Source organism: Nerophis lumbriciformis, linkage group LG25, assembly GCF_033978685.3.
Source record: "Nerophis lumbriciformis linkage group LG25, RoL_Nlum_v2.1, whole genome shotgun sequence".
Taxonomy (NCBI): Eukaryota; Metazoa; Chordata; class Actinopteri; order Syngnathiformes; family Syngnathidae; genus Nerophis; species Nerophis lumbriciformis.
Genome location: NC_084572.2, coordinates 14,286,693 through 14,314,175, shown reverse-complemented (window position 1 = coordinate 14,314,175; position 27,483 = coordinate 14,286,693). Strand labels below are relative to the sequence as shown.

Here is a 27,483-nt window from a genome sequence, read left to right as displayed (position 1 = left end):
CCATTGTAAAACCTTAATTCTAGCCTGATTTAGCCATTCCTTTACCACTTTTGACGTGTGTTTGGGGTCATTGTCCTGTTGGAACGCCCAACTGCGCCCAAGACCCAACCTCCGGGCTGATGATTTTAGGTTGTCCTGAAGAATTTGGAGGTAATCCTCCTTTTTCATTGTCCCATTTACTCTCTGTAAAGCACCAGTTCAATTGGCAGTAAAAACATGCCCATAGCATAATACTACCCCCACTATGCTTGACGGTAGGAATGGTGTTCCTGGGATTAAAGGTCTCACCTTTTCTCCTCCAAACATATTGCTGGGTATTGTGGCCAAACAGCTACATTTTGGTTTCATCTGACCACAGAACTTTCCTCCAGAAGGTCTTATCTTTGTCCATGTGATGTCCCACCTGTTACTCACTTGTCATTCCAAAGTGAGTATCCATTCACAAGTTTCAATTTAGCAGGAAGCAGGAATTGTTGCACCGGGATAGCAGAGAAGGAGGACAAAACGTTGATTAGGTGTAATCAAAAGCGCCTTATTGCAGTGAAACTTGCCAAGGGACATGTAACCAAATATTAACATTGCTGTATGTATACTTTTGACCCAGCAGATTTGGTCACATTTTCAGTAGACCCATAATAAATTCATAAAAGAACCAAACTTCATGAATGTTTTTTGTGACCAACAAGAATGTGCTCCAATCACTCTATCACAAAAAATAAGAGTTGTAGAAATGATTGGAAACTCAAGACAGCCATGACATTATGTTCTTTACAAGCGTATGTAAAATTTTGTTTTATACAACTATATATATATATATGTATATATATATATATATACTGGGGCCACAGGGGAAGGGGAAATGGCTTGAGACAAGGAGGGGGAGGGGAGGAGGAGGTACCAAATAAAAGGACTGGGATAAACGATGTAATGAAACCAAGACGCATACATTTTAACCAGAAGTGTTTTTTTTGTTAAAGATTACGCCATTTGACCTGTTGTTGCTAGGCAAAACTTGTGGTTAATTCGGCTGTATATTCCCACCTTTCAGTACAGTGGAATCTCCATTTCTCAATTTCCTCATGCACATAATCACGTTTCATCAAACATATATTAACGTTGTTGCCCTAGGGTAAACTGGGTATAACACATGGCACACTGACAAAGCTTAACCTATTGTTACTATAACAATCTACAAGGTTAATGTAGGTTGCTTCTCTTTCTCCCCGTCCATTTTTCTGCATTCTTTCGTATGTCAAGTTATCATTACGTATATGTATTGTTGCACTTGAACAACTGTATTGTTGATAATAAAGGTAAAGTATTGGTAGTGTTCTTTATCAATAGCGCTATTTCTATTGGTATTTGTATTGATCCATTTGTAGTGTGATAATGCTCATTGTCATTTCTGTATTATTTTTTATTTTTCGCTAACTGCTTATTTGCTATTACTTTTACCATCATATTTGTACATGTCGTATTTGCTGATGTTGCTCTATTGTTGTTGTTGTTTGCTGTTGTTGTTTTTGTCTCTCTGTCTAATCCCCCTCTTGTCCCCACAATTTCCCCCTCTGTCTTCTTTTTTTTCTTTTTCTATCCCCTCCTGCTCCGGCCCGGCTGCACTAAATGATAATATAAATACATTTAATAAAGTCAAATACAAATAAGGCAACAAGAGAAGTATCCTACACTTCTCTTTTGTAAAGTAAATCTGAACAGCCGACATGGGCATCTACATCAACTATATGATTTGCCTGAGAAGCAATAGTGCAATAGAAAGTGCAATATGTGACCGTACGATAACTTCAATAATTCTGGCAAAAATGTCCATCGGAGACCAAATTTCATGAAAGGATACCACGGTACTAGGTACTGTATTGACCTGAATGCAGTATGTAAAATGATGCGCTTTAAAAAAAAAATTAAAAAACATAAATCCCCTTTTGGACAATATCAACATTACAATACTCCAGTGGCGGGACGTGCGTTTCCCACCTAGGCCTTCAGTGATGTCCGACTTTAATGATTACCTCTCAAAATACCATAATTTATGTCACCACATGACCATTGCATAGGTTGATTGGCAACACTAAATTGGCCCTAGTATGTGAATGTTGTCTGTCTATCTGTGTTGGCCCTGTGATGAGGTGGCGACTTGTCCAGGGTGTACACCGCCTTCCGCCCACATGCAGCTGAGATAGGCTCCAGCACCCCCCGCGACCCCAAAAGGGACAAGCGGTAGAAAATGGACAGATGGATGGATGACCATTGCTGGAGAAATACTATACAGAAACACATTTACGCCCTACAGCATTGATTCACATCAACAGTGTACAAAACAGGTTCTTTTCTGGCGCATTTAAAAATCAATGAAAACGCATCAGCAATTAAAACATATCTTATGTGGGTGGTACTGTCGAAATTAAAATTGCAAAAAACACATTACAAGTGAAAAAATAAAATATTTGTATTCAAAATTTGTAGCACCTATTTGACGCGGTATAAGCCTGCAATACCCCTTGTTGTCAGCTTTAGAGATGTCCGATAATATCGGACTGCCGATATTAACGGCCGATAAATGCTTTAAAATGTGATATCGGGAATTATCGGTATCGGTTTCAAAAAGTAAAATGTATGACTTTTTAAAACGCCGCTGTACGGAGTGGTACACGGACGTAGGGAGAAGTACAGAGCGCCAATAAACCTTAAAGGCACTGCCTTTGCGTGCCGGCCCAGTCACATAATATCTACGGCTTTTTTCACACACAAGTGAATACTTGTCAACAGTGCATACTTGGTCAACAGCCATACAGGTCACACTGAGGGTGGCCGTATAAACAACTTTAACACTGTTACAAATATGCGCCACACTGTGAACCCACACCAAACAAGAATGACAAACACATTTCGGGAGAACATCCGCACCGTAACACAACATAAACACAACAGAACAAATACCCAGAACCCCTTGCAGCACTAACTCTTCCGGGACGCTACAATATACACCCCCCGCTACCCCCTACCTCCTCACCTCAACCACCACCCCCCGCCCCCCAACCCCGCCCACCTCAACCTCCTCATGCATGTCCCAAATTCCAAGCTGCTGTTTTGAGGCATGTTAAAAAAAAAAAAGCACTTTGTGACTTCAATAATAAATATGGAAGTGCCATGTTGGCATTTTTTTCCATAACGTGAGTTGATTTATTTTGGAAAACCTTGTTACATTGTTTAATGCATCCAGCGGGGCATCACAACAAAATTAGGCATAATAATGTGTTAATTCAACGACTGTATATATCGGTATCGGTTGATATCGGAATCGGTAATTAAGAGTTGGACAATGTCGGATATCGGCAAAAAAGCCATTATCGGACATCTCTAGTCATCTTATTTGAGTGGAAATGGCGGACATTTCCCCATTTCATCGCCAGAAGAGCTGAGCTAGCTTCCAGGGTTGGCCGACATCGTGTCACAGGATGTAGTTTCTCTTGATGGCCTTGCAAATATATATCTGCCACCTAATCAACGGATACTCACTTTGGAATGACAAGTGAGTATCCAATCACCGTCTCGTTAACATCAGGCTACTTATATAGGCTACTGTCAACAACTTGTGATCTGATTGGCTATCGTAACCGTCTATCAACTAAATGTGTGCTCAAATTCATCTGCTAACGGTCCCGATGAGTATCCAATCACAGGACGCGTAAACGTCACGTTCAACCTTAGGCCAGCCAGAAGGCCTTACTGACGACAACAACTCGTAATCTGATTGGCTATCGCAACTATACCGTTCACTTACAGTGCACAGATGCCCGCATTGTTGATTCTGAGGCCCTATGGCAGATTTCCTACAGCATGACAACATAAGCTCGCTGAATTCTGATCGGATACAAACTAAAACTAAAAACAAATGCGCTGGAAGGAGCATAATATGACATGAAGAGAATATGAATACTTGTAGATATTTAGTAAAGTAAATTAAAAATGTTTTTGTTTAATTATGATCATGATTTCTGGTTATGTTAAGCCAGCAGAGAAGGCCTTGCTGGCCATGACGGCACACCACTGCAACACTCATAATCACCTTTGTGTTAAAATTAGCATCAGAGCTCCTTCTCTGTTGTTTGCTAACATTTGAGACTCTTTTTTTCTCCCCATTGGTTCCCTCTGTTGCATCGACAGTATCTTGGTCTCTGGTGTGTGTTTGATTGAGTGACGGGGAGAAAAGCTCAGACTCGCTTGGGAATAATATATCGTTTGGCGCCTCTTGATCCAACTGGGGAGAATGACGTCTTACATTGGAGCGAGTATTGTATTACTTAAAATAATCGCATGTTGATGTACTGCACTTATAAAGGAGATGAAGGCGTTGAAGGAGAAGAGAAGGAAATGTGCTGCATGCTGAACACTGGGGAGTTTATTTTGCTCTTTTGTTGTAACAGCTGCAGCCATGCAGAGAGAGAGAGAGAACACTGGAACACACACACATACACACACACACACACACACACACACACACACACACACACACACACGCACACACACATTCTTGTATTTGTTACCTTCTTGAGACCTTTGCAAAATGCCTACCTCTTTAGGACCACCCTTTCTAGACGTCATAGGAGAAAATGAAAGACATCCCCGAACTTGGAAAAAAATCTATTTAAATGATATCACCTCAGATTTAGGATACACACGCAAAAAAATATATTTTCTGTTTACTGTACTTTTAAGGTTTGCCTCAACATTTATACTCATACTTGCCAACGCTCCCGGATTTTCTGGGAGACTCCCAAAATTCAGCGCCTCTCCCGAAAACCTCCCGGGACAAATTTTGTCCCGAAATTCAGGCGGAGCTGGAGGCCACGCCCCCTCCAGCTCCATGCGCACCTGAGTGACATGTCGACAGCGGCCAGCCTGTTCTCACGTCCACTTTCCCACAATATAAACAGCGTGCCTGCCCAATCACGTTATAACTGTAGAATGATTGAGGGCGAGTTCTTGGTTTCTTATGTGGGTTTATTGTTAGGCAGTTTCATTAACGTCCTCCCAGCACAGTAACACACAACAACAGCAGTCACGTTTTCGTATACCGTAAAGCAGTTCGTCTGCCGTAAACAGCAATGTTGTGACACTCTTAAACAGGACAATACTGCCATCTACTGTACATGCATATGTGACAATAACATCTAGAGCTTTTAGAGAGTGCAGTGCAAAACTGCTATACTATATATATATTTATATATATATATATATATATATATATAAATATATAAAAGGTGGAGTGCCATCTCCGGGTTGGGGAGGAGATCTTGCCCCAAGTGGAGGAGTTCAAGTACCTCGGAGTCTTGTTCACGAGTGGGGGAAGAGTGGATCGTGAGATCGACAGGCGGATCGGTGCGGCGTCTTCAGTAATGCGGACGCTGTATCGATCCGTTGTGGTGAAGAAGGAGCTGAGCCGGAAGGCAAAGCTCTCGATTTACCGGTCGATCTACGTTCCCATCCTCACCTATGGTCATGAGCTTTGGGTCATGACCGAAAGGACAAGATCACGGGTACAAGCGGCCGAAATGAGTTTCCTCCGCCGAGTGGCGGGGCTCTCCGTTAGAGATAGGGTGAGAAGCTCTGTCATTCGGGGGGAGCTCAAAGTAAAGCCGCTGCTCCTCCACATCGAGAGGAGCCAGATGAGGTGGTTCGGGCATCTGGTCAGGATGCCACCCGAACGCCTCTCTAGGAAGGTGTTTCGGGCACGTCCGACCGGTAGGAGGCCACGGGGAAGACCCAGGACACGCTGGGAAGACTATCTCTCCCGGCTGGCCTGGGAACGCCTCGGGATCCCCCGGGAGGAGCTGGACGAAGTGGCTGGGGAAAGGGAAGTCTGGGCTTCCCTGCTTAAGCTGCTGCCCCCGCGACCCGACCTCGGATAAGCGGAAGAAGATGGATGGATGGATATATATATATATATATATATATATATATATATATATATATATATATATATATGAAATACTTGACTTGGTGAATTCTAGCTGTAAATATACTCCTCCCCTCTTAACCACGCCTCCCCACCCCCCACCTCCCGAAATCGGAGGTCTCAAGGTTGGCAAGTATGTTTATACTATACTTGTATTTTTATAAGTAACTCTGCTGCATTATATTTTATAAGTTTATTCAAGTATATGAAATCCATTTAAATAGCCTGTGTGTCATCACTATCAAAAGAAAACCCCAAAAAACAATATCACACACACATTCTTGTATTTGTTACCATCTTCAGACCTCCGAAAAATGCCTACCTCTTTAGGACCACCCCTCCTAGATATATAAAGATTTGTATTTACAACATTAATAATATATACATACTATGCAAATATAAAAAAGGTAAGCTTTTAATTTTTTAGGGTTTTTTTTTACGTTTTGTTTGTAATTGGTTTTTAATCTTCATTATTTACTTCAAGTTATTACAGTATGTCTCTATATACATATTTATTTAATTTTTTTCAACTAATTTTGGCTAAAGGGGGCGCATTTCAAATTTTTCAGCACACTTGTTATTTCATATGTTGACCAGAGGGGGAGCACTTTTAAAACTGACACACAGTCAATTTGAAAAATCCCTCCTTTTTGGGACCACCATAATTTTGATAGATTTCACCACCAGAGGTGCAAATGAGACATTCTCTATTACATGCAATGGTTTTCCACATTGGGACCATGATTTATGTCCTAACTTGTTCAACGGTCCTCTTATGGAAGGTACTTTTCTCTGTTGATGTCTCAAGAAGGATAGAAACACACACACGCACACACACACAAACACACACATTTTCGTATTAGTTACCTTCTTGAGCCCTCCGAAAAATGCCTACCTCTTTAGGACCACCCTTTCTAGATATACGGTGCGGTGGATCGGCACTCGTGCGCCTCATCAGGCAAAATTGTGTCCCTTGAGCTGCTCCTCTTGTTTTGTGGCTTTCAAACTTTTTTCACCAAGTACCACCTCAGAAAACACTTAACTCTCCAAGTACCACCATAATGACCAACATTAAAATAAAGTAGCATAGTAGGCCTAGGTATTCATTAAAAACAGTGGTTAACATTACACACCGTTTGAACAGTAACACTGTGTTTGAATGTAATTAATATTTAATAATAATTAAGTGATCCTTTAGCGCACCACTATGTGAAGCCCGTACCACAGTTAGAGTGTGGACTTGAGAATCACAATCACTGTTGCTCTCCTCCATGTTGGCTGATTCCAAAAGAGGAAGTGGTTTAAAAGGGTTAAAAGGTGGGGACAGGTCTAGTAGTTGACATGAAACAATGGTCGACTGAATAAAGCATCATTTTATGCAAGTTTTCGCATAATTTAAGACGGCGATGTCAAACTCAAGGGGCCAGATCTGGCCCGCCACATCATTTTATGTGGCCCACAAAAGGCCTGGAAATAATGTGTCAATAAATTACTTTATCTTTTCTTACTAAATTAATTTTTTCTTTTCATTTTAACAGAAAAAAATGCAGGTACCTCATGACATTGCATACCCTTTAAACTTTAATATGATCAAATATAGCAACAAAAAATATTATCATTCTTTCCAAACATTTTATTTTGTTAAAATACTTACATTTCTGCTTGACTAATTTAATGTTAAAGTACCAATGATTGTCACACCTACGCTAGGTGTGGTGAAATTATTCTCTGCATTTGACCCAATACCCTTGATCACCCTCTGGGAGGTGAGGGGAGCAGTGAGCAGCAACGGTGGCCGCGCCCGGGAGTCATTTTTGGTGATTTAACCCCCAATTCCAACCCTTGATGCGGAGTGCCAAGCAGGGAGGTAATGGGTCCCATTTTTTATAGTCTTTGGTATGACTCGGGGTTTTACAGCAAGTTATCCATCAAATTGTACACTGTAAAAATGACAATTCATTTTACTGTAAAATTTGCTGTTTTTTTTTTTTTTTTTACAGCATATAACTGTAAATTGAAAAAACTCTACCATTGTTTTGTTTTTTATTACGGGAAATTCTGTGGACTGAGCTGCCAGTGTTATTACTGTAAGATCTATGTTTGTTATTTTTACTGTTAATGATAAAACAGTATCACAGTTTTTTAACGGTAAAAAATTGGCAGCTCAGTTGCCAGAATAAAATAAAAACAAAGTTTTTCCATTTATCGTAATATGTTGCAAAAAACACTACATTTTATAGTAAAATTTTAGTGATGAGTTGCTAGTTTTTTACAGTCTAAAAACTTTTTTTTTTTACAGTATGTAAAAAATATATGTAATAATCCAATGCATAGGCAAATTCATATATCATTCGTTGTTACAAGCGGCCCTCTGAGGGCAGCCATAACTCAATGGAAATTGGTTTGACAACCCTGATCTAAGAGGTACAGTCACAGGAAACCATCACATCAAGTGGTAGCTAAATTACAGCTGTTCGAATGATTATGCACATGTCAAAATGTGCATAATCATAGTCATAAATCCACTAATTTTATGAGCCATTGACTTGAATCTTTGTGTTAGTGTGAAGAAGAGACATCATAAAACGTTATCAACTTCTGTACCATAAATTATGTTCTTACAATAGCTACCATTGAAGTGCGTGCGTTCTCAAGTAAGGAGCCGTAAACTTAATGCTGAGTGCTTCAGAGGATTTAAACAGATCCCAGTGATCAGTGGGGATTTTTTTTGTTCTCCTGTGTTGAGAAATTTTGCAGAAGGTGATCTTTGCTGCTTTCGGAAATGAATTATTGACACGTAGAGTGCCCAAATGACTGCGCCTGTGCTACTGTAATGTGTCAACTGGTGAGGTAATCTTTGCTGCTGTGTGTTCACTGTTGGCATGTACACACACACACACACACACACAGACACACACACACACACACACACACACACACCAACCATTGGTACTGTGCATAGTAGATGGCACAGATTGGCTAAATGTGCAGGGCCCGATTTACTAAGATCCAAATACCACGCGCCAAATAGCATGGACTAGTGTTGTCCCGATACCAAAATGTATTTCGATACTTTTCGGTACTTTGATACTTTTCTAAATAAAGGGGACCACAAAAATTTGCATTATTGGCTTTATTTTAACAAAAATACGGTACATTAAACAAATGTTTCTTATTGCAAGTTTGTAAGATAGTGACCATACAAGACAACTTGTCTTTTATTAGTAAGTAGGCAAACAAAGGCTCCTAATTTAGCTGCTGTCGTATGCAGTAACATATTGTGTCATTTATCATTCTATTATTTTGTCAAAATTATTAGACTTAGACTTCCTTTTTATTGTCATTCAAATTCGAACTTTACAGCACAGATAAGAACGAAATTTCGTTACATAAGCTCATGGTAGTGCATGATAAAAAAGCAATAAGGTGCATATATAAATAAATATATATATATATATATATATATATATATATATATATATATATATATATATATATATAAATAAATCGATTACTGTACAGATAAATATATTGCACTTTTTCACATGCGTCCACGTTTATGGATGTATGTTATATTGTCTTTTTTATTCCAGCGAGTTAATCCATTTTGGGGGGAGTTGAGGGGATCATTTAATTTAATTATGATGCGTTCAAGAGTCTTACAGCCTGAGGGAAGAAGCTGTTACAGAACCTGGAGGTTCTGCTTCGGAGGCTGCGGAACCTCTTTCTAGAGTCCAGCAGTGAAAACAGTCCTTGGTGGGGGTGGGAGGAGTCTTTGCAGATTTTCTGAGGCCTGGTCAGGCAGCGGGTTTTTGCGATCTCCTGGATAGGAGGAAGAGGAGTCCTGATGATCTTTTCCGCCGTCCTCACCACTCTCGAGAGACTTCCAGTCTGAGGCATTGCAGGCTCCAGTCCAGACAGAGATGCTGTTGGTCAGCAGGCTCTCTATAGTGCCTCTGTAAAATGTGGTGAGAATGGGGGGAGGGAGCTGTGCTCTTTTCATCCGACGCAAAAAGTGCATGCGCTGCTGAGCTCTTTTTACAAGAGCTCCGGTGTGTAGGGACCAGGTTATATTTTCAGTTATCTGCACTATCTACATTAAGGACAAGTGGTAGAAAATAAATTATTAATCTACTTGTTCATTTACTGTTAATATCTGCTTACTTTCTCTTTTTACATGTTCTATCTACACTTCTGTTAAAATATAATAATCACTTATTCTTCTGTTGTTTGGATGCTTTACATTAGTTTTGGATGATACACATTTTTGTGATGCTAAAAAATATCAATGTAATCATAGTAATATTGACGAAATACGCTCTTGTATTTGCTATCATTACAGTGGATGTTAGGTGTAGATCAGTGGTTCTTAACCTGGGTTCGATGGAACCCTAGGGGTTCGGTGAGTCGGCCTCAGGGGTTCGGCGGAGGTCAAGACACACCCAACTTATCGTGAAAATAAAAACTTCTCCCTATCAGCATATTATGGATACCCCCAAACAATGTTCCCTCTAATTTCCATCCGATTTGCAGGTGTGTAATTTGTTGTGAGTTCATGCACAGTGTTGGTTTTGTTCTTTGAACAAGGTGATGCTCATGCACGGTTCATTTTGTGCACCAGTAAAAAAACATAACTTTGTCTTGAATTTGAAAAAAAAACATTTTATTTTTCACTAAAGAAGGGTTCGGTGAATGCGCATATGAAACTGGTGGGGTTCGGTACCTCCAACAAGGTTAAGAACCATTGGTGTAGATCCACCAATGGCGTTTGTTTACATTTTGACGCCGGTGAGCTACGGTGTGTAGTGAAACATGTTTAGCTATTCCTTGTCCTGCAGGGATGATACTTGTAAGAAAATGACTTTATTTGTCACCATGGAGGCGAGGATTAGTGATTTAGAAGTCGCTACAACACTGTAGACTGCGGATGGACTTTAGCCGCTAGCTAGCTAGCCATGTCTTAAAGCACCTCTTCCTGAGGGCGTTTCAGTGTTATAACTTCACCTTTATTGTTAGTTTTTAAGCCAAACTGTGTCCGTTTTCCCTTTTCTGTCTACACACTGTGTCTGCGGGTAAGTACTCCATGATTGTGCACTGCCGAACATGCTCGTCTGCGGCGTGACGACGATGGGGAGGTATTTTAGAAGGGGTATAGTACCGAATATGATTCATTGGTATCGCGGTACTATACTAATACCGGTATAACGTACAACCCTAGCGTGGACTATGAGTGGGTGTGTTGTGTGAGATCTACTAACACTGTGTGTGCAATTGAAAAGCCGTGCAAACCACCTAAATGGGGATTCACCAATTTTCCTGCACATTCATGTTATCATACTCCTACCTGTGTAGTGATTGACATTAGACCGCCCAGTGACTGCATGAACAGCACTGCAAATACCGTAAACATGTCAACTTGGAAGGTGAGCTTTGCTGTTGCGTAATCATCAATCGTTAGAAATCATTGACGCGCCATACTTAGCATGATGATTGACATGTCGACCGCCCAATGACTGCATTAACAAAGACTGTTCATGTGCATTCTGTAAACCTGGAGGACGGTAAATCTAGAAAGAGGTTCCGCAGCCTCCGAAGCAGAACCTCCAGGTTCTGTAACAGCTTCTTCCCTCAGGCCGTAAGACTCTTAAACGCATCATAATTAAATTATCCCCTCAACTCCCCCCAAAATGGATTAACTCGCTGGAATAAAACAATATAACATACATCCATAAACGTGGACGCATGTGAAAAAGTGCAATATATTTATCTGTACAGTAATCGATTTATTTATTTATATATATTTATTTATTTTATATATATATATATTATTTATTTATTTATTTATTTATTTATTTATATATGCACCTTATTGCTTTTTTATCCTGCACTACCATGAGCTTATGTAACGAAATGTCGTTCTTATCTGTGCTGTAAAGTTCAAATTTGAATGACAATAAAAAGGAAGTCTAAGTCTAAACTGTGCCAACTTTTTTGCAATGTGTTGCTGCCATTAAATTCTAAGTTAATGATTATTTGCAAAAAAAAAAAAAAGAAAGTTTCTCAGTTAGAACATTAAATATCTTGTCTTTGCAGTCTATTCAATTGAATATAAGTTGAAAACGATTTGCAAATCATTGTATTCTGTTTTTATTTACCATTTACATGTCAATATGTGGACTATGGTGACGCAAATTACTGCGTGGATTGCTTTCCCTGGGTGCTAAACGACTTGACTGGACAATGCGTGAAGGTAAATACATGTTTAATTTTTTACTCAAAAAAGGAACAAACAAAAGGCGAGCACAAGGCGGAGAACAAACTTAGCGAATGAAAACAAAACTAACACTAAGACAGAAACTATGGACATGAAACCAAACAAAACTTACGTGGCATGGCATGATACGAACAATCGCATGAACACAAGTTGGCACAGAGCATGGTACAGAAGGTAATGTCGCCAGGCCGACTGCCTGGCAACTACAAGCTTAAATAATAAAGACCTGATTAGTGACAGGTGCGTGAGACATGAGGACAGGTGAACTAATCGGCCGTCATGGTGACAAAACAAACAAGAGTGCAGAAAGACTCCAAAAACCAATAGAACATAACCAAACAAAATATGATCACAAAGACATGCCATTACACAACTTGCCAACTAAGCTGGTTTTGGGTTTTGTAGTAGACCACACAATAAATGCATGAACTGTATGCATGTATGTATGTATGTATGTATATATGTATGTGAAACGCTTTGTCTTGAGAGACAATAAAGCTAAATATAAAATGCAATATTATTAACATTGCTTTACAGTGATATTCAAGCAAAACCATTCGAAAACTTGACCTAATATAGTTCAATATCATCCTTTTAGTCCACCTGGATTGGGAAGACCGCTAGTTGATTCTGAGCCCGCCGTAAAAGACAACACTAGTGAGAGCAGCAGCTTTGGCACAATCACCCAGACCACCCACCTCCATCACGGACTGACCGCTCTCATACCAGCAGGTACTTCTGGCGGCTTAAGGTTGAACGGGCCTGGATCTAACCTTGACTTGTCTATGATCTATCTCCTCTTTCACACAATGACACCCACATGTCTGTTTCATTCATTGCCCTCAGTACAAATGAGTCAGAGATGAATCCTGGCTCGCTTTCTGCACTTTGGAACACGTAGGAAGTGCTCAGGATGCCGATTCAGATGTCAGCCCGCTGGAGGTTTTCCCGCCCCAAATGTGCGGCCAGGAAACTTTTTTCGATTTTATCCAGCATGTTGGCAGTCAGTGAGACGAGCCGACATATTCATATTGGTGAACACACACACACACACACACACACACACACACACACACACACACACGCACACACTTTTTTCTCTGGTTCCATCTCCTTTTCCAACAATAACAACCTTGACTCACTCCTTCCAGTCAGTTACTTTCTTACTGCTTCATCTCCACGTTTTGGGACTTTCCCCCCCTTGCTTGACTTCCTTGGAGTGCTTTGCGAGTTTATTAAAAATCCCTCCCACTCCCTTTCCCCATTCTGGTGGACTTTTCTCTAGTGGACCTCCACCCAAAGTTGCATTTGTCTCAACCTACACATTTTTGTACGCTCCTTTCTTCCATCTTGGATCAGTTGTTTGTGTTAGCAAGGTTATGTTCCTTAGTGGAAATGGACTTTTCATATTTGAACCAATACCGTACAAATTCCCAGTATTTGGGAATTGATACTTGTACCGATTTTTGGCACTTCTGTGTTAATAGATGTTAATGTGTTGAATAATACCATAAAATTAGGTTTTTTTTAGAGATGCCTGATAATGTATATTGTAGCGTCCCGGAAGAGTTAGTGCTGCAAGGGGTTCTGGGTATTTGTTCTGTTGTGTTTATGTTGTGTTACGGTGCGGATGTTCTCCCGAAATGTGTTTGTCATTATTGTTTGGTGTGGGTTCACAGTGTGGCGCATATTTGTAACAGTGTTAAAGTTGTTTATACGGCCACCCTCAGTGTGACCTGTATGGCTGTTGACCAAGTATGTGTGTGTGAAAAGCAGTATTGTATAGTAAACTTTGCATGCATTTGCAATTCATAAAGTTAAAGTACCAATGATTGTCACACACACACTAGGTGTGGTGAAATTATCCTCTGCATTTGACCCATCACCCTTGATCATCCTCTGGGAGGTGAGGGGAGCAGTGAGCAGCAGCGGTGGCCGCGCTCGGGAATCATTTTTGTTGATTTAACCCCCAATTACAACCCTTGATGCTGAGTGTCTAGCAGGGAGGTAATGGGTCCCATTTTTATAGTCTTTGGTATGACTCGGCCGAGGTTTGAACTCACGACCTACCGATCTCAGGGCAGACACTCTAACGACAAGGCCACTGAGCAGGTGTGTTAGATGGCAGTAGTGTATAGACTTGGTTGTGTTGCCTCGCTTGGAAGTAGTCTTTGCCATGAAGCTGACGAGTCTTATGTTGCGCCCTACAAAGTGTTTATCCTAGAAAGTATTGTGCTTATTACAGACGAGCAGTTTGATTGAAACAGGCATCTTCGTCGTAGTTTTCATTACAAAATTTGGAAGTGTTAAAATTGCTATGTAAGATCGCTAATGCTAATCAACAGCATGGAAAATCCTAGCATCAAGCTAGCGCATTTTGAAAAAGTGTAGCTTTGCTTTAAAATCGAGTGTTTTCTATTAGGCATACTTTACTTGCTACTTTATCAACAGGCAGTTTGGCGGAGTGCTGCTTAGGTACTTGTTTCCCAGCCAAGTGTTTGAGTTACTGTTTAGTCTGCAACCTGACGTGACATTACGAGCAGCAAAGGTATCCAAATATGTCACCGTTTGATTTTTCGTGATTCGACGACATTCGATGGGCATCTATAAAAGTATCAAATTCGGTACCCATCCCTAGCTAAGATGTGATGTAGACATTCACAGTTACGCTCTGTGGAGAACAAGTCCTCTCGTATATAAACATCCCTGCTCCAGCAGCTGACGGGAACTGCTTTAACTTCATAAATGAAATTAAAGCGGTTCCCGTCAGTAGTGACTTCAACTACTGGAAATTGAAGTCACCTTCCAGTAGTTTTTTGCCTTCATGGACCTTCTGGCTCTAGTCCTCCACCCAGCCTGACCTGGGTAACATCCCAGGGTTGGCTTTCACCAGCTTTAGCGAACCATCGGCAGATAAATGTCACTCCTGCAGGGCAAATTCACTGCCTTGGCTGGATTGTGCAGAAGCTAAAACATTTTAGACCAGGGGTCGGCAACCCAAAATGTTGAAAGAGCAATATTGGACCAAAAATACAAAAAAAATCTGTCTGGAGCCGCAAAAAATTAAAAGCCTTCTATCAGTGTTATAATGAAGTCCATCCATTTTCTACCGCTTATTCCCTTCGGGGTCGCTGGAGCCTATCTCAGCTACAATCGGGCGGAAGGCGGGTACACCCTGGACAAGTCGCCACCTCATCGCAGGGCCACAGATAGACAGACAACATTCACACTCACATTCACACACTAAGGCCAATTTAGTGTTGCCAATCAATCTATCCCCAGTTGCATGTCTTTGGAGGTGGGAGGAAGCCGGCGTACCCGGAGGGAACCCACGCAGTCACAGGGAGGACATGCAAACTCCACACAGAAAGATCCCTATATTAGCCTACTAGCATTAGCATCGATGAGCTTGCAGTCATGTACTGACCAAATATGCCTGAATAGCACGCCACAAAAGTCAATAACTTCAACAAAACTCACCTTTGTGCATTCACACACAGCATAAAACTTTTGGTGGACAAAATGAGACCCATATTGGACCAGAAATACAAAAAAAAATCTGCCTGGAGCTGCAAAAAAAAATTAAATGCCTTCTATAAGTGTTATAATGAAGTCAACACATGATATAAGTGTCTAAATTAGCCTACTAGCATTAGCATCGATTAGCTTGCAGTCATGTACTGACCAAATATGCCTGAATAGCACGCCACAAAAGTCAATAACTTCAACAAAACTCACCTTTGTGCATTCACACACAGCATAAAACGTTTGGTGGACAAAATGAGACCCATATTGGACCAGAAATTTAAAAAAAAAATCTGTCTGGAGCCGCAAAAAAATAAAAGCCTTCTATAAGTGTTATAATGAAGTCAACACATGATATAAGTGTCTATATTAGCAATATTGGCCTACTAGCATTAGCATCGATTAGCTTGCAGTTATGCACTGACCAAATATGCCTGAATAGCACTCCACAAAAGTCAATAACTTCATCAAAACTCACCTTTGTGCATTCACACACGGCATAAAAGATTTGGTTGACAAAATGAGACAAAGAATGAGAGGCATAAAATGTCTTCCTCTGACATTGTTGAAGAAAGTTAAACATGTAAACAAACTACGGTGAGTTCAAGGACCACCAAAATTAGTAGGACAAAACGGCGCTCCCCAAACACTCATCAGAGAATCGTAAACAGTGGGATTTCAGACGGTTTGTGGACGGTTTGTGTCATGTGTCCTTCTAAAAATCGAGTTTCTAATAATAATAATAATTAAAAAATATCAATGGCATATCAAATACAATTTAAATACAAATGTAATGCCTCTTTTCTATTTGCAGCCCTCTGAGGTAAATATCAACATTAACTTTTTCCACAGGCTAATACATTTGAAAATAAAATAACAATGAATAAACCAACCATTCAGGACTTTAAACTGCTCAGTTTGCAACACACTGATCTAATCTGATGTGCCCAAGCCAGATACCTGGCATCTTTTCTTGGATGCTAGTTCATTAATGTCAGGGCTCAGGCTTTGAGCTGAGGCAACCTTTATTATCAAACGAAGGTGTTCATCAGTCATTATATCTCGTAGTCCACCCGGACCACAGTCTTGGGAGCGTGCCTTTAAAGGCACTGCCTTTAACGTCCTCTACGAGCTGTCGTCACGTCCGCTTTTCATCCATTCTAACAACGTGCCGGCCCAGTCACAAGATATTTGCGGCTTCTGTACGCACACACACGTGAATGCGTGCATACTTGATCAACAGCAATACAGGTTACACTGAGGGTGACCGTATAAACAACTTTAACACTGTTAGAAATATGCGCCACAATGTCATTCCAAACAAGAATGACAAACACATTTCGGGAGAACATCCGCACCGTATGGCGAAGTTGGTAGAGTGGCCATGCCAGCAATCGGAGGGTTGCTGGTTACTGGGGTTCAATCCCCACCTTCTACCATCCTAGTCACGTCCGTTGTGTCCTTGGGCAAGACACTTCACCCCTTGCTCCTGATGGCTGCTGGTTAGCGCCTTGCATGGCAGCTCCCTTTCTGACCCAAACCCAGCACCCACTTTTTAAACAGGCGAGAATTAGATGTGACAATTGCGTCCAACTATGGCTGTCAAAGTTAAATCATCAAAAACGAGGTAACACTGATTTCCTGTAACAGAACTATTTTTCATTAATGAGGGTACCAATACAGAGCAAAAATAGACAAAGAAAAGGGCACACTGAATGGCAAGTTTCACCTGCATGTTTGTGTTTAAAAAAAGCATAACCTTTAATAAATAAACATTTGCATAAAGCAAACAAATTTTCCAGTCCCCCTGTTGATAGTATTAGAAAATTGGAAAATGATCTGTCTAAGGTAAGATTATCAAAGATGACATTTTTTTATCTGCGATTAATTGCAAATAATTGTGTGTTAACTGTGGACAAAATGCGATTAATGGCGATTGAATTATTTAATGGTAGGAAGAGTGAGGGTGTTAAATGTCACACTCTGGTCCCGGAATTGTTGAATAGCATTTCACAATGGTGGCATCCTGCCTTTTTTAGGGGTGTGATACTCTGATACAAATACTACCAAGTTGCCAGGTTGATCCATCTTCCCAGACTGTGCAGTGACAAGTGAGGAGCTGCACTTGTCCTCCTGGCTTCCCTCAGCCAGGTCGTGGGAAGATGTTTCTGCAGGAAAAACAAAAACAAATAAATAGATCAATTAAAGAAGCAAAGCAAAATAAACTGCAAACACGTCCCCCCTCACCCTTGCATTCTAAGCCCCGCCCCTTTCCGGTTGCTATTGCCTATTTTTAGCACGGAGACCCTCCATCTCAGAGTGTGTGAAGTAGCTATAGTGGGGTTTAGTCTACCCCAGGGGTGTCCAAAATGCAGCGAGAGGGCCATTTTCAGCATACATTTGTTTTTTTGTTGGCCCACGGCACACTCTAAAAATGCAATTAAACTTGAAAACTAGAAAGAAGAAAAAAATTATAATTGTGACAGGAAAAAGTAGAAATGTTAAAACTACGGCTGTCAAAAATTAAAATGTAATCGTATGCGATTAATCATAAAAAAATATATAAATGCATAAATGTTGAATATTCCCACTATTCATTTTGAACATAAATGCTTCTTTAAGTTGACCGTGGATGGTTACCTAAAAGGCGGAGCACGCTGCTTTACGGTCAGTGATCAGGTCAATGCATAAATGCATCCGGAAAGTATTCACAGCGCTTCACTTCTTCCACAATTTATGTTACAGCCTTATTCCTAAATGTAATAAATTCATCTTTGTCCTCAAAATCCTACAGACAATACCCAATACTGATAATGTGCAAATATACATATATTTTTTAAACATTTTGTAAATGTATTATTCATCATTATTCACAGCCTTTGCATAATACTTTGTTGATGCACTTTTGGCAGTAAATCTTTTTGAATACAATGCCACGAGCTTGGCGCACCTAATCTTTGGGCAATTTCACCCATTCCTCTTTGCAGCACCTCTCAAGCTCCATCAGACTGGATGGAAAGCGTTGTTTTTTTTTATCCAGGATGTCTCTGTACATTGCTGCATTCATCTTAGTCTAGTCAGGGAGGTGACCAAGAACCTGATGGTCACTCTGTCAGAGCTACATCATTCCTCTGTGGAAAGAGGAGAACCTTCCTGAAGGACAACCGTCAGTCAGGCCTGTATGGTATAGTGGCCAGAGCGAAAGCATTTCTGAGTAAAAAGTTTGCCAAAATGCACCGGAAAGACTCACACCATGAGAAACAAAATTCTCTGGTCTGATGAAACAAATATTGAAGTCTTTGGTGTGAATGCCAGGCATCATGTTTGGAGGAAAGCAGGCACCGCTCATGACCAGGCCAATACCATCCAAACATGGTGGTGGCAGCATCATGCTGCGGGGATGTTTTTCAGTAGCGGGAACTGAGATAGCAGTCAGGATAGAGGAACAATGAATGCAGCAATGTACAGAGACAACCTGGATGAAAACCAACGGTTCCCATCTAACCTGATGGAGCTTGAGAGGTGCTGCAAAGAGGAATTGGCGAAATTGCCCAAAGATAGGTGTGCCAAGCTTGTAGCATCGTATTCAAAAATACTTGAGGCTGTAATTGCTGCCAAAGGTGCATCAACAAAGTATTAAGCAAAGGCTGTAAATACTTATGTACATGTATTTATTTATTTTTATTTTTTTATAAATTTGCAAAAAATTCTTTAAAAAAAACCTTTTCACATTATTATGGGGCATTGTGTGTAGAATTTTGAGGACAAAAAAATTAATGTATTCCATTTAAAATAAGGCTGTGACATGACAAAATGTGGAAAAAGAAATGCGCTGTGAATACTTTTCAGATGCACTGCATGTGCATAAGCAGTCAATTAAAACATTTCAAAAGTAGAGTCCAGTAGAGCAGAAAAGAGGTGGCAGATCAACTGGTCTAAAAGGGGGGGGTCAATTTAAAGGCTAGTGTGTTACTAGATGTTGTGAACAAATTACAGATTAGTATTTTTTATACCTACCATTTTTCTCTACGTAATTTCACTTGATCAAGCCTTTTATAACATCCCACATAACAAAAATAATACGAGTATGTGCTATGATTTGTGCTGATATCAAATCAGACCGATATCAGTATTCACAGCTCAAATATCAGGATAGTATTTGAAATGAAAAAGGTTTATCGGTACACTCCTAATAATATTAGGACTAATAATAACACTATGACCAATGTTAATCAATTTGACCAATTAATTAATATTCATTTTGAAAAGTAAAGGAACTTTCTATTTTAACACGTTTTACCACATTGGATACATAGATTATCAAGTTAATTTTTTTTATCCGACATACAAGTGTAAAAAGAAATTAAAGAAAAAACATTTAAGCATTTGAAAATAAATAAGAATGTATGGACGCAAAAAAAAAAATCCATCCTTCTCAGCACACTCTTTGTTTAGGCTACAGTAGTGACAAAAAGCCAAAGCAAAAAAATGTATTATTTATTAGCCTTTATTTAACCAGGTAAAATCCCATTGAGATCAAAGATCTCTTTTCCAAGGGAGACCTGGCCAAGAGGGCAGCAGCAAGGTTACATTAAAAACAGTAAACAAATACATAAAACATCACATTTACAACATTAAAACTTGCTCACATGACACATGTGCATACAGACAAGGTAGACTGCAATCCTTTCACAGAAGCTTTAAACTCATTCAACGTAACTAGGGTTTGAAGTTTAATGTTCGATTGTAGGTTATTCCAAGCCTTCGGTGCTGAAAACCTAAATGCTTTCTTGCCCAGTTCAGTTCTTACTTTGGGGACGACAAAAACCTCACGGGCACAAGTTCATCTTTTGAATGTTTGGGGGACGGCTGTGCTAGCAACTTGAAGGTTTCCGGTTCGATTCCTAGTTTCTGCCATCCTAGTCACGTCCTTGAGCAAGACACTTCACCAGCTGATTATTTGATTTGTTGAGCTTGGCAGCTCAGTGTGTGCACATTTGTTGCCAAACTTTTCCCCAAAATTGTATTTCTTTACAACTAATTCCCAACAGATGATTCCCTAAAGTCACTTTATATGTGAAACGGGTAAAGAAAACTTCCTCAACCCCAAATGTAGCCCTTGGGCAACAGAGGCAAGGAAAAAACTCCCTCTAAGAATCTCAACATTTGGTCAAACTCCAATGACTAAAGCAAGTTTATTGATTTTTGAGAAGACGTCAATGGAGATTTGCATTGGGGGCGATTAATGAACGATTCATTTATTTCAGCCAGAATAGAAGGTTTCTTCTTGAGTGGGTGTTGAGGTTTGAGGCCTGGCGTTCATGAGGCCGAAGACAAGCAGGAAGATCGCAGAGGAGATAATAAAGTAAGTATAGGACTGTGAGAGAGTGAAAACAGGCTTTTGTTGGTGCAAACACTTACACAGCCTGTGCATGAACCGTGTGTGTTATTATAATCAAAACCTCAATCTAGCTCCAAGCTCCGTCCCGCCTCCTCTAGATGGAACACACTTCTAGAATTTAACACCATCTGGCACGGCGCACACTCGCAGGGCCAAAACGCCTCCTCAGCCACATGCCGAGCCCACAAGAATCCCACATTTAAACCATCATTCACCTACACACACACACACACACACACACACACACACACACACACACACACACACACACACACACACACACACACACACATGGGAAATAATACACACACACACACTTATGAGTTCATGACTTAGGATAAGGGGATTTCCAGCTTGATGCTCCACAGCTGCGAGTCAGCAGCCGGCACACCACCTACCTGACGCCGCACACTGATGACCTCATTAGATGGGACTGGCTTAAAAACTTTTTTTTTTAAATTTTTTTTTTTTACCCCTTTTGGCTTTTTCCAGTCGGAGGTCGCTACAGCAAGTCAATCACATTTATGATTGTTGGCTTAGGTTTTACACCGGATGCCTATCCTGACACAAGTCTGCCCGGGACTCGAACCCATGGCGTCTGCCATGAAAGGTAGAAGCGTGTATTGTTACACCACCAGGGATACGGCCTTAAAAAACATACAGCGGGTACAGAAAGTACACAGACCCCTTTACATTTTTCACTCTTTGTTTCATTGCAACCATTTGGTAAAATCCAAAAAAGTTAATTTTATTTCTCATTAATGTACACCCAGGGTGAGAAGCTCTGCCATCCGGGAGGAGCTCAAAGTAAAGCCACTGCTCCTCCACATCGAGAGGAGCCAGATGAGGTGGTTCGGGCATCTGGTCAGGATGCCACCCGAACGCCTCCCTAGGGAGGTGTTTAGGGCACGTCCGACCGGTAGGAGGCCGCGGGGAAGACCCAGGACACGTTGGGAAGACTATGTCTCCCGGCTGGCATGGGAACGCCTCGGGATCCCCCGGGAAGAGCTGGACGAAGTGGCTGGGGAGAGGGAAGTCTGGGCTTCCCTGCTTAGGCTGCTGCCCCCGTGACCCGACCTCGGATAAGCGGAAGAAGATGGATGGATGGATGGATAATGTACACTCAGCATCCTACGGAGGCCCTAAAGGGACATGGACGGGAAAAAATGTTTTGCGAGATCTCGCAAAAGGTTTTTTCCTATGTCAGTGAACTGGAAGTGAAACAGAAAAAGTGATGGAGGAGCCTACCCATCATCCATGGGTAGGGATGATGTTTGATAAGAAATTATCGAGTTCCAGCCTATTATCGAATTCTCTTATCGATTCTCTTATCGAGTCCAGATAGGTTGTGGTATTTGGAAAAAAACACACAATATTTGGTTTAACAAAAGCTCCCTTTTATTATACAAGAAAAAAATAAAATCTAATAAATAAATAAATATTGACTGTTACCCCCCTAAAAAAATAAAATAAATATAAATATATAAATAAATATTGACTGTTGTTACCCAAAGTATATTAAGTGGGATTTTTCAGAAAAACAAATATATACAGTAACACAAAAACAACCTGTCTCTGTGATCACTATAGATGTATAAATAATAATATAGTGTTAAATAAAATCAGTCCCTTGGGCACAAAACTGAAAATAATACAACTCTCCAAAAAGTGCACTTCTGCTGCTATTTGACATAACTGTTTGTTGTGATGCTTTGACATTTTTGCACTTTATTTCTTTATCGAAAGAAAGTTCTATGAAGAGAAAAGTTGTTTGCAAATGTGGTTACAATGCTAAAAAATTAAAAGTTAAAGCAAAAAAAAGAAATACACTTTATTGAGTTAACATTATTTCTTTATAGGGGGAAGGATGTGATGTTATGAGCTAGGGAAAATAACAACTGCACTACCCAGCATGCAACGGGAGTGACGAGCATGTGCGGTAGCCCCGAAAAGTGTTGTTGCATGTCGTCACCCAGCAGCTAAGAATGAGGTTATGAGCACGCTGTGAAAGTAAACGTCAAGAACTCAGCCAACACGCCTCGTCTGCATTATTTCTATAGTGGTCTCGATAACGGGTACCGGTTCTCAAAAAGGGATTCGAGTCCGAGGACTCGGTTCTTTTCTTATCGAACAACCGGGAAAATCGGTTTCGAGTATCATCCCTATCCATGGGAGAAGTTTATTGATTTCTATTTTAGTATTGGCCTAACATTGTCATGATCCGTGGTCCGGATCATGTTTTTGTTATATTCTGTTAGTTTTGGACTCCCTGAGTTCCTGTTTTTGTGCACCCTTGTTTGTTTTTAGTTACCATGGGTGCTTATTGTTTCCACCTGTCTCTGATTGGTGCTCGGAACGCTCACCTGTTTTCCGAGCACTAATCAGAGGGATTATTTAAGCCTGCCTTTGCCGGTCAGTCGGCCTGGCTTCATTGTTTGCTTCATGCAACAAGTTACGTGAGTATTCCTTGTCTTTTGCCTATGCTAAATGGTAGCCTTAGCTTCGAGTGCTATCGGCACGTTGTTCCATCGGCTTGGTTTCTGTTTTGGCACTTGTTTGAGTTTTCGAGAATAAATCATGTTCCTACCTGCACGTTCTGTCATGTGCAGGGGTTCGCAGCTTGCTGCGAGGTTCGTTCCCCCAGGATGCAAACGGACCACTCCGGACAGGACGTGCAGGTAGGAACATTCATGAAATAGTAGACAACAAATCTACTTTTTGAATTTACATTAGCCATGTTTTGAATGTTGTTATGTTATTTTAAAATCACTCATCATACGAGCTAGCTAATATGGCTGTGGTTAGTAAATGTTAGACTAGCAGCAAATTCATCAGAATTTACTATATTCCATGAATTATTAGACAGGAAATCTACTTTTAGAATTTACATTAGCCATGTTTTGAACGCCTCCCTAGGGAGGTGTTTAGGGCACGTCCGACCGGTAGGAGGCCACGGGGAAGACCCAGGACACGTTGGGAAGACTGTCTCCCGGCTGGCCTGGGAACGCCTCGGGATCCCCCGGGAAGAGCTGGACGAAATGGCTGGGGAGAGGGAAGTCTGGGCTTCCCTGCTTAGGCTGCTGTCCCCGCGACCCGACCTCGGATAAGCGGAAGAAGATGGATGGATGGATGGATGGATGGATGTTTTGAATGTTGTTTTTTCATTTTTAAATCAGTCGTCATACTAGCTTGCTAACGCAGCAATAGCTTATAAACTACGATGTCAGACTATCAGCAAACATACTTCACTACAATTTAATACATTTTGTTTGATTAGACAACTAATCTACTTTTTGAATTTACATTAGCCACGTTTTGAATATTGTTTTGTTATTTTAAAATCACTCATCATATGATCTAGCTAGCACAGCTGTGGCTAATAAATGTCAGATTAGCAGATTTCACTACAAATGACTAAATTTCATGAATGATCAGACAGATAATGTACTTTTACAATTTACCTTAGCCATGTTTTGAATGTTTTGTTATTTTTAAATAACAAAATAATAGTATATAATAATAATAATGATAATAATCACACATAGTAGCTTGCTAACACGGCAATAGCTTGAAAATGTACGATGTCAGACCAGCAGCAAACAGACTTCAATAAAATGTACTACATTTTACATTATTAAACAGCTAACCTACTTTTAGAATTTTAATCTGCTATGTTTTGAATGTTGTTTTGTTATTATAAAATCACTCATTCAAGCTCGCTAACACGGCTGTTGGTAGTAAATGTCAGACCACCGCGAACAGACTTGACTACATTTCACGAATGATTAAACAACTAATATACTTTCGGAATTTACGTTAGCCATGTTTAGAATGTTATTTGTTATTTTAAAATCACTCATCATACGAGCTAGCTAATGCTACTAATGCTGTCAAAAACAGTATTTCAAATTAAAACTAAAATCATCAAACACGGAAGTTTTGCACTCAAAGAAAGAACAATCTGTATCTTATTCTTTCTTGTTTCAAATCCAGACACATAAATCATTGTCATTAGTCGTAATACCAAACCGAAGTGAGTTCATAATTATGAAAAAAAATCTAGTTAAATCAACAAATAAAGCATATTTTTATACTGCATAAATAGATGTGTGTTTGCGTAAGCTTCTACTCCTGAACCGTAGCCCAAGAAAGGGTGAACATATGTCAAAACATGCTATTATGACTTTGAAAAATATACCACATGGTGTTATTATGCTATTATTAAACCCCATAAATCGGATTGGCTTGAAATTTCTCACACAGCTCTACTAAACACTGAACTAAATTTTCTTTGAGGATATATGTGTTACATGTATGCTATCATGTTTTACAAAACATTTTGCTCAAATAAATGACATACAGAAATGGCTTCTATTTGAGAAAACACATGCCACCTTTTTTTTTCCTTAATTGGCCTTGAAGTGCTTACAAAACTCAAGGCCAAGTTCTTTTGACACCAATGACCGCTTCTTTGTTATTATTCCTGTGCAATCTGAACTCTGCTTTTTCCTTGCCAGCAGTCATGTTGCAATTTGCAGTATTGTTTTTGCAGGAGTGCAGCACATGACATCAGCAGTCAGATTGATGTTTCACTTTGTTTTCCTACAATAAAAATAGTAGCGTGTTCTTTTTCTCTCTCGCTCACTGTTCTCCGTGCAGAGAAAATGAACTTTGACCTTATGGTCCTTCTTTAAGACCGTAGCAGACATAAAGATGTTTAATATTAGGGATTTTAAAATAAAGTTGAAGGATTGAAGTGAAAATAAATGTGTTTGTGGATGATGCTGTAGTGTGCACCAATGACCTTTGACATTCCGTGTGTGTGTGTGTGGGTGTGTGTGGTGCGTTACGCTATGTGCAAGCGGTAAACTTTGAAACATTCTTAGTCGCAGATGAGGCATGACAGGACCCACAACGGAGCAATTTGTTAACCAGTCCTAAATAGAATTTGAAGTATATTTATTTTCCTCCATCCGGCTTTGAGTTGAGTACTAAAAAAGATGTTATTTTACAGGTTTTTTTGGTCAATCTTATAAAGAAATATGAAGCAGAGGATAATTTGTGTTATTAATTTATTATTATGACCATTAATATTATTATGATTGTATTTGTTTGGTTTTATGTTATGAGTGATGTATTGTTCAATAAACTTTTTTATTACTATTTTATTATTAAGTTATGTTTACCATATTTTTAAGTGTGTATTTACTTATTATTAAAGTATGTTAAGTTATAGTATTTATTTTTTAATTATTGTATTGTTAAATACTTATATATAAATATATATAATATTGTTTCTAGTATGTATGTATTTATTTTTGTTTTTATTATGTTATTATAAGGTGTTATGTATAATTGTTTAATTATTGTATTTGATTTATTATTAATATTATTAGTAGACATTTTTATGTTTTCAATAATTATTGCATTGTTTTATTCATGATTACTATTATTATGTTTGTATTTATTATTTAGTTATTATTTATATCATTATTACTTTACATTTGTATGTAAATATTTTATTCTTTTATCTGTTAAAGTTGGATAAAATAAATATGACCATGTAAACTTAAAACCATACAACAAATGCAATACAAATCTGTAATCAGTGTTTATTCATGTATTAAAAATATATATATTTAATCCATCAGAATCAAAGTAGATAAGAAGCAGGGGATAATTATTTAAAAAAAAACACATTCAACAGGTCCTGTATCAAATCATATCATCAACCTTCTCCCTTTATCATTTTTATTAAGTTTGTATTTGTTTTTATTATGCTCTCCGGTTTTTGATGTATTTATGCATTATAATATATTTATGTATTATAATATATTATCATTTTAATAATACAAATAGCAAAAATAATAACAGCTGGGATAGGCTCCAGCATCCCCCGGGACCCTGAGAAGGACAAGCAGTAGAAAATGGATGGATGGTGTTTTAATGTTTTTAATGTATTTATTTTGCAATATTATACTTATATTAATATAAATATCAGTCTAATAATAAGAGTAGCAATAACAATAACAATCATTATTATTATTTTGGTTCATGAAGTTATTATTATAAAGTTTTGTTTATTTGTAATGGTACTTTATTTAACACGAAATAATTATTGCAAGTTTTATTCATCATTACTATTACCAAGTTTGTATTGATTCATGTATCATTTCATTATTATTCATGTTCATTTTATGTATTTTTTGTGTAATTATTGCATCGTTGTATTTGTTACTATTGTTATGACCATATAATTTTACAACACTAAAAACAATGCAAAGAAAAAATGAAAATGTTATGTTAATT

At 39.3% G+C, this 27,483-nt stretch overlaps 1 long non-coding RNA gene across 2 annotated transcripts in view; it reads left to right on the top strand.

Moving 5' to 3' along the window:
- LOC133622002 (uncharacterized) overlaps positions 1–26,251 on the top strand; it is a 29,440-nt gene extending 3,189 nt beyond the window's left edge. Inside the window, exons 2-5 of one of the 2 annotated variants that reach the window (XR_009817730.1) lie at positions 12,847–12,980; positions 13,095–13,282; positions 23,784–23,852; positions 24,091–26,251. This is a non-coding gene — a long non-coding RNA (uncharacterized lncRNA). The remainder of the gene's footprint in view (positions 1–12,846; positions 12,981–13,094; positions 13,283–23,783; positions 23,853–24,090) is intronic. The other variant, XR_009817731.1, reaches the window with a different exon arrangement.
- Positions 26,252–27,483: the final 1,232 nt, after the last annotated feature.